We start from the raw sequence: 8,015 nt of genomic DNA, 5'->3' as shown, positions 1-8,015 counted from the left end.
TAAATATTTGAAAGAAAATATGAAAAGATAAGAATTGAAATTTGAAATTTGAAATTAAGATAAGATAAGATAATGATTTGAAATTAAAATTTGAAATTTTTTATGAAATTTTTGAAAATATTTTGAAATAAAGATAGAAAAGATATTTTTTTTATTTTTTGAATTAATGAAGAAAGAGAAAAACAACCAAAAGACACCAAACTTAAAATTTTTAGATAAAAAAAGTACTAATTTTCGAAAATCAAGAGAACAAACACCAAAAGAAACTAAACTTAAAAATTTTAAGATCAAAACAAGAAAAGAAACAAGAACAACTTGAATACCAAGAAAGAATACTAAAGACAAATTCAAAAATTCAAAGGAAACTAAGAACACATCAAGGACACCAAACTTAAGAATTGACACTAGACTCAAACAAAACACACTATCTTTGAAAATTTTTTGAAAAGAAAGCAAGAAAATTCAAAACTTTAACAAGAACAAGAACAAAAGACTCAAACAAAAGATAAAGATCACAAAGAAAAGCAAAGATTTTTAAAATTTTTTTGATATTTTGAGAAAGAAAATAAAAGACTCAAACAAAATAGTAAAAAGTACCTAATCTAAGCAACAAGATAATCCGGTTGTTTGTCAAATACGAACAATCCCCAGCAACGGTGCCAAAAACTTGGTGCACGAAATTGGCTCCGTAGAATTTACACAGATAGACCGGCAAGTATATCGGATCGTCCAAGTAATACCTCAGGTGAGTGAGGGTCGATCCCACGGAGATTGTTGGTTTGAGCAAGCAATGGACACCTTGCAGATCTTAGTTAGGCAGATAGAAATTATAGTTTGTCACGAAAAAAGTATAAAACAAAATAAATAAATAAAAATTACTAGATACATGAGAATTCAATGGTGATAGAACGGCTGAGGCTTCGGAGATGCTTTGTCCTTCCAGATTAACTTTTCTTACTGTCTTTTTCAATAACTTTTTAATTCCTTCAATGGCAGCCGTAAGTGATTAACTCATGTCCTCTCATCAAGTTAACCTCCTCCACTGCAGCAATCCACACTTTGAGATGACTCATGTCCTCTCATCAAGCCACCTCTAGGTTTCTCACTGTAGCAGAAGATGAAGCTCTAAGTAATCCACTCTCCTTCACGATCCTACTCAAGGTGCCACAGACAAGGCAGATCTTCTGGATCAGAAAGTGCTGCTTCTCTGATTCTAGCGTTAACGCCACAAAGACCTCATGCACCCATAGTCAACGGGATTATATGTCACATATCCAAAGTTGCTCAGATGCTTATTGGAATCCGCAATATAATCTCTAGCTTTAGTTCAATGCTATCTGGGTCAGGAATTGCACGGAACCCATGTAGGACTAGGGTGATTGTCATGGGTCACCCTCAATTCATAAGATGAAGAATGAGGTTGCATAAGAGAACATAATTAGACATAGTGAATTAGAACAGTAATATTATTGATCCATGAAACTCAACAGAGCTCCTAACCTTAACCTTAGGAGGTTAGTGATTCATACTGACAGAAAAATACAATGAAAGGTTCGAATGGGCAAAGATCCTCTAACAAGGGTGATCTTTGTTCTATATATACTAGTCTAGTAACTAAGGATTACAAAAAATAAGATAAACTAGTCTTGTAGTATGAAAATCTACTTCTGGGGCTCACTTGGTGAGTGTTTGGGCTGAGCTTGAGTATTTCCAATGAGCTAGTACCCCTTAGGGGCGTTGAACGCTGGCTTGGGACCCCCTAAAGGGTGTTGGACGCCAGCTACCCCTTATGGGCGTTGGACGCCAGGATTGGGGCTGGTGGCTGGCTTTGAACGCCAGTTTTGGGCCTTAATCCCCAAATCAAACTATAGACTATTATATATTTCTGGAAAACTCTGGATGTTAGCTTTCCATATCTATGAAGAGCGTGCTATTTGGACTTCTGTAACTCCAGAAAAGCTCTTTCGAGTGCACGGAGGTCAGATCCTGACAACATCTGTAGTCCTTTCTCTCCTTCTGAATCAAACTTTTGCTCAAGCTCCTCAATTTCAGCCAGGAAAATACCTGAAATCACCATAAAACAAACAAACTCAAAGTAGAATCCAAAAATATGAATTTTGCACTAAAACCTATGAAAACATAATAAAACTTAAACAAAACATAATGAAAACTATATGAAAATAATGCCAAAAAGCGTATAAAATATCCGCTCATCAAGCAGCAAGCGGTTGATCCACCAGCTGAATGTGGTAATTCGTGAAGTCGCCATACTCCCTTGCTCATCTTTGAATGCACCGAGGACGGTGCAAACTTTTAAGTGTGGGGAGGTGGTCCGACCAATCGGCCAATCTTGGGTGAAAAATTCTAATCTCAACACTTTCACATTTTAATTTTTCTGTTATTACCGTGTCTTTTAGAATTTTTAGTTGCATTCTCTTGGTTTGCATATATATAATAAGCTTAGTCAAAATAATAAAATTTTCTAAGGAATTTACTTATAGGGCATTCTAAAATTGATTTGAGTTAAAATATTTTTCATTGAAACTTGCTTGAATTATATATTGTGGAACATGGTTTTCGAACTAGAACACACATCCTAGTGAGTTTCGAGCCTAATTGTGTGGTTACATGATATTAACCACTATTTCATTCTTGTGTGTGCTGTTCTTTTTCTATGATTGTAATCTTTGATTTGTTTGATTCTTTATATCCATTGTTTGATGTATATATGCCTTTATATGATAGAGACCTTTATTTGATTTGATCTCACTTATCCAAATGGCCTCACTCTTTTATCCACCTTTGTTAACCAATTTTGAACCTACTTTAATCCCCTTTTGTTCTTTATTTTCACAACTAGAAAGTGGATTAATACAGACAAATTTACAGACAGATTTAGTCTTTATTACAGACAAATTTTTGGTTACCGACGAAATTACTAACGGATTTTGTCCATCTGTAAAAGCCTCGTCGGAAATTATTTACTGACGTATTTTTTTCCGTCGAAAAATTACCGACGGATTTTTACCAGTTACCGACGGATTTTCTGTCAGTAATTACAGACGGATTTTCTGACGGATTTTTCATCGGTAATTGGAACCTTGGAAAACCATTCCAAACTCTAAATACAGACAGAAAATCCGTCTGTAAATCCGTCGCTAAGGTAAAATAATTTTTTTATTTTTCCTTTGCAAAAATAAACTTGTTTTCATACAAAATAAATATAAATTTAATAAATACAAATTTTTATCTAATTTGTATTCAAATATTTATAATATTTCAAAAAATAAACAAATTCATCGTATTATCAAACTAAAAGAATATAAACAAAAAAGTTAATATAATTCAAAACATAAACAAAGTGTATTGATACATCAACTATAATAATAAATAACAACCATACATCAACAAAGTTTATTGAGTAAATTAAAAGTTGTTAATAGGTATCCAAAGGGCTCTAAATAATTTTCCTCATACTAGTAAATTAAAAGACATATGCTGCAAGCAACTACTATTCAATTTCCTAAATCATTTGAACAATTTTTGCTGCTCCTAATAATTAACTTGTAACAGAGGATTCATTAGATGAAGTTGGTGAAGGAGGTCCTGTGTTAATTCCACTTATCTCATCTGCAAAATTCACTTCACTTGCTCTTTTTGCTACTACTACTTCTTCTTCATCTCCCAGCTTTCCTCACACGGTCACAAATGTTCTCTAAGACCAGATCATCCATGTGCTGAAATAGTGGTACCTGAAAAAATTAAAATTTTTTTAGCATCCAAGGCCTGTTCACCCCTTTAGGGTTTGGGCTAGTTCAGTTCATATCTTTAGGACCCAGAAGAGAATTAACATCTCAAGTAGATGATGTGTATCAAAATCATGAAAGACATTTACTAGAAACAGAACCAGGTAGCTGATGTTACATTACTGAAGCAAGCTAGAACTCTGGGGACACCATCACATGGTCCATCCACACCAGGAATGAAGTCCATTCTTGGGCCAATCTAGTTATAGGGTCTCACAATTGTGAACTTGAGGCCATTCTCCACATGCTCAGCTATAGTTTTGCACAGCAATATAATTAAGTTAACAAAAAAAATAAAATCTAATTATAGCTTACCATAAAAGAGAAAAAGTAGATTCTTTACCATATATTAGCCTATCGGTCATTTGCTTTGCACAGGCATAAGACCATCTCTGCTTCTCTACTGGACCAAATATACAAGGACTGACGTCTTCCTTTAGCATATAGTTTTAGGATCCTGCAACATAAAAAAAGTAAGGGTAAAATACAAGGGTACCAGCATCATATTAACCTAAATCCTCCATTTTTTTTGGAATTCTTTGCACCAGAACATACCTAAGCAACGAACTTTGACAATTATGCCCTGGCTTTCCAATATGGAGTCAACGTATAGGCCAGAACCAGCACAAGTGATGCAAAGCACAACACCTTTAGCTTCGCAATATGGAGTCAAACTTGACAGAGACTGAAATAATAGGAAATAGTTATCTATGAGGTACATTAACTAAAATTTTGCAATCAAGATTTATTTACTACCATGTAGTTCTCAGGTTCTAATAGCTCAAATATGATTTAGGCAAACTATGATTGGATTTCAGAAACAGAACCGTCGTTTTTCTGATCATAAGTCATTGAAGTGAATCGTCGGTTTACACTTTCAATAGGAGCATTGGCATAAATTAACAAACAGAAAATATTATAAATTAAACAAAACACATTAGAAGCAAATTCCAAAACCAATGTAAAAAATCAAAGGTGAAAGCGGCCTCACTCTCCAAACAATAATTATAAACCAACTTTAATTAAAGGTAAATTAAAAAAAAAAAACAACATTACCTCACTTTTCAAGTATTTTAATTCTCATATCTAGAATTTTGGTTCCCATTGATTCAAAAATGAATTGTTAAAGCTAAGCTCCAGTTTGATTCTTCTTTTACCATTGAAGCAAATAAATAACAAACTTCTCCATTATTATACTTTTCTTCTACTATTCAATTTTTCCATCCCAAAAAATACAAACAAAAAAACACACGCACGTACGCACATGTTCATTCTATTTATATGCAATCAATACCATGCAAACATGAAGAAAAAAGAAAGAAAGAATACAAAACTCGATGCTTACAAGGTTGACAAGCTCGAAAGTGAGCTCATTGTCTGAGGGAGGCCCCCTGTCAGTGAATTGGACAAAAGATTCCTACAACAGTTTACAGATATTATAATTGATGGATCAGTAACTCAAAAGTTTTAGATTACAAGAATCATATGCATGTAAATATCACAAAATAGCCAATGTATATGAAGCCTTTTCGCAGAAACAAATAAAGAATATGAATTAGCATGGAATCAGAAGTAATATTAAATTTTTAAGTACAAAATTTTAATGAATCCACAATGAAAAACAAAGAAGTCATAACATCAATGTTGCTGAAAGGTATATGCAATTGAGGGAATCTTATAGTGTAGAGAGGGAAGTAAGCTTTGAAAAGTCAACAGTCAATCCTTGTTGGAACTGGTTGTGACCAAGATTCCTATAGAATCAATGTTAATTTTGCAAATTACTACAGTGGCTTAGCAAGGAGGTTTATAGGTATACAATGAAAGACATATAAGAATTCAAGAATATAGTTACACACAGGTATTTAAGCGAAGTAATTTGAGAGATCGAATACGGGATCGACCCATTGAAATTATTATTAGCGAGATTTCTGCATACAAAGAAGTATTAAGTATGTTAGAATTTGACTACCAAAAGTCCGAGAAACAAAAATAAACAGAAGTGTAAGACATACAGGTGCTGCAAATTTGGAGGGAGTTAGTACCAGCTGCCACCAAGATTGTTGTTACCCAAGTCACTACAAAGATTTTTGATTTAAGACGACAGTAACAATACATACAAAACTGGATATACAATGAACAAGATCATTAAGATGTAAAGGCTCTAAATGTAAACTTGCAATTTGTCATGAGTTTGTACTTAATTTATTGCCTAATGCTTGAAACATATCTCATTTAGATTATTCTCCTCTGTAACATGACATTTTGATGGTTCAAAATTTGGAAAAAAATTATCAAATCAATTGAAACTGACCTACCTTTTTATCATTGCAGGCTTGGAAGTACTTTGTTATTCCCTTAATTCTCTATTCCACTGAGAAACCGCATCCATTTGTTAACCGTGAAGATCATTGTGTTAGCGTGATTAAGGTCTATGTTAGCAACTTGTTCTTTCTAGTTTTGCATCGTGAAGCAAGACACTAACATTATTAATAGTTGGGAATAATTTTCAGGCAATATTATACACAGGAAATGATAGCTCAGATCAAAATTCAAATAAAGCATCTACTCTTATAAGATTATTTAGTTATGGCAAATGAACCAAGCATTGAAAACACAAAACAGTATTTGATTAAGGGAATTAGGGAAACAACATTTTTTGTTCAGGGTGGCCACCTTGAAAATCAATGGAAATAACTAATTATTATTAAAATTTATTTGTTTATTAACATAAATCATGACATGGAGTTGTGGGGACAAACCTTATGGAAGTTGAATATCAAGTCCAGTTCACAGACCTACAAATGGTGATGCAAGCAATAATGAATTAGAAAGATATGAGAAAATGCTATATTCTGAGGAAGAGAAGAATGGTACATTAGGATCTGAATGGTATAAACAAACTCAAATTCATTAACCTTGATTTCAAATTTATACCCTCAAAAAAGATAGAGAATGAACTATGAAGTGTTGTTTAGTAGTGTTTACCTCTGGAAGCATTGACGAGAGCGAAGAAGCTTGATGACAAGTCATCTTAGCCTAGTTTCACTAGCCTTTTTCTTTTGTTTTCGATTGATTTATGCACTTTCTTGAGCCATAAGCAAGCCAATTGGGTAGATTAGAGGAAAAAAGCTTGAGCAAAAGTTTGCCTCAAACTTTAGCTCAAACTTTTGGGAGAAAAGCTTGAGCCAACGTTTGCCTTAAACTTTTTGGCAAACGTTGGCATCACAAAATCACAAAATCACAAAATCAACGTTTGCCTCAAGCTTTTTGGCAAACTTTGGCGCCACACACATTTACAAGGGGGCCAACGTTTGAGCAAAAGTTTGACCTCAAACTTTGGCTCAAACGTTGGTAGCAGCAAAGTGAAGCCATCTGGTATAAAAAGTTTGAGTAAAAGTTTGCCTCAAACTTTTACTCAAACTTTTACTCAAGCTTTTATGTTTTTCAACCCGGTTCACAATGGATCTTTCTCCAACTCCAAGAGCAATCAACCAAGGCCTTTATCAATCCAATTCCATCAAGAACAAAGGCCCAATTCATGGCTTGAAGACCATTTGAAGAAAGTGTATAAATAGCTTAGGATTTAAGTTTTCGGAGTTTTTTTTTTTCCTTGGAGAACTTTCCGTTTTAGTTTTGCTGAGAGCTTTTGGTTTTGGAATTAATTTGAGTTTCTGAGTTTGGGGAAGGAGAATTGAATTCTCTTCCTCTTAGTTTTATTGTTTTCAATTTCAATTACACTTGTCTTGAGTCTTGGGTGCTGAGAATTGGGGAAATTCTGTCTCAATCTCACCTTGAGATCTCGTTCTGTTTCTTTTACTGCATTATTGGAGAATTGAGATTTACATTCAAGTTTTCTTCTATTTTGATCTTTAATTTCTTGCAATTGAATTCTACATTTGGATCTAGGAAGGCATTGAGATCTAGACTCGGTCATTGGTACGCGGAATCGTGATTACACTTTAATTATGTAAAATTCATTGCTCTTTCTTTCCCTGGTAATGGCGCCAAAAACATGATACCAAGACCATGGTTCACATCTCCGTGTAACTAACCAGCAAGTGCACTGGGTCGTCCAAGTAATACCTTACGTGAGTAAGGGTCGAATCCCACGGAGATTGTTGGTATGAAGCAAGCTATGGTCACTGGTACGCGGAATTGTGATTACACTTTAATTATGTAAAATTCATTGCTCTTTCTTTCCCTGGTAAT

This window comes from Arachis ipaensis, chromosome B08 (genome assembly GCF_000816755.2).
Source record: "Arachis ipaensis cultivar K30076 chromosome B08, Araip1.1, whole genome shotgun sequence".
NCBI lineage: Eukaryota > Viridiplantae > Streptophyta > Magnoliopsida > Fabales > Fabaceae > Arachis > Arachis ipaensis.
The sequence above is the reverse complement of the archived record's forward strand: the minus strand, read 5'-3'. Positions refer to the sequence as shown.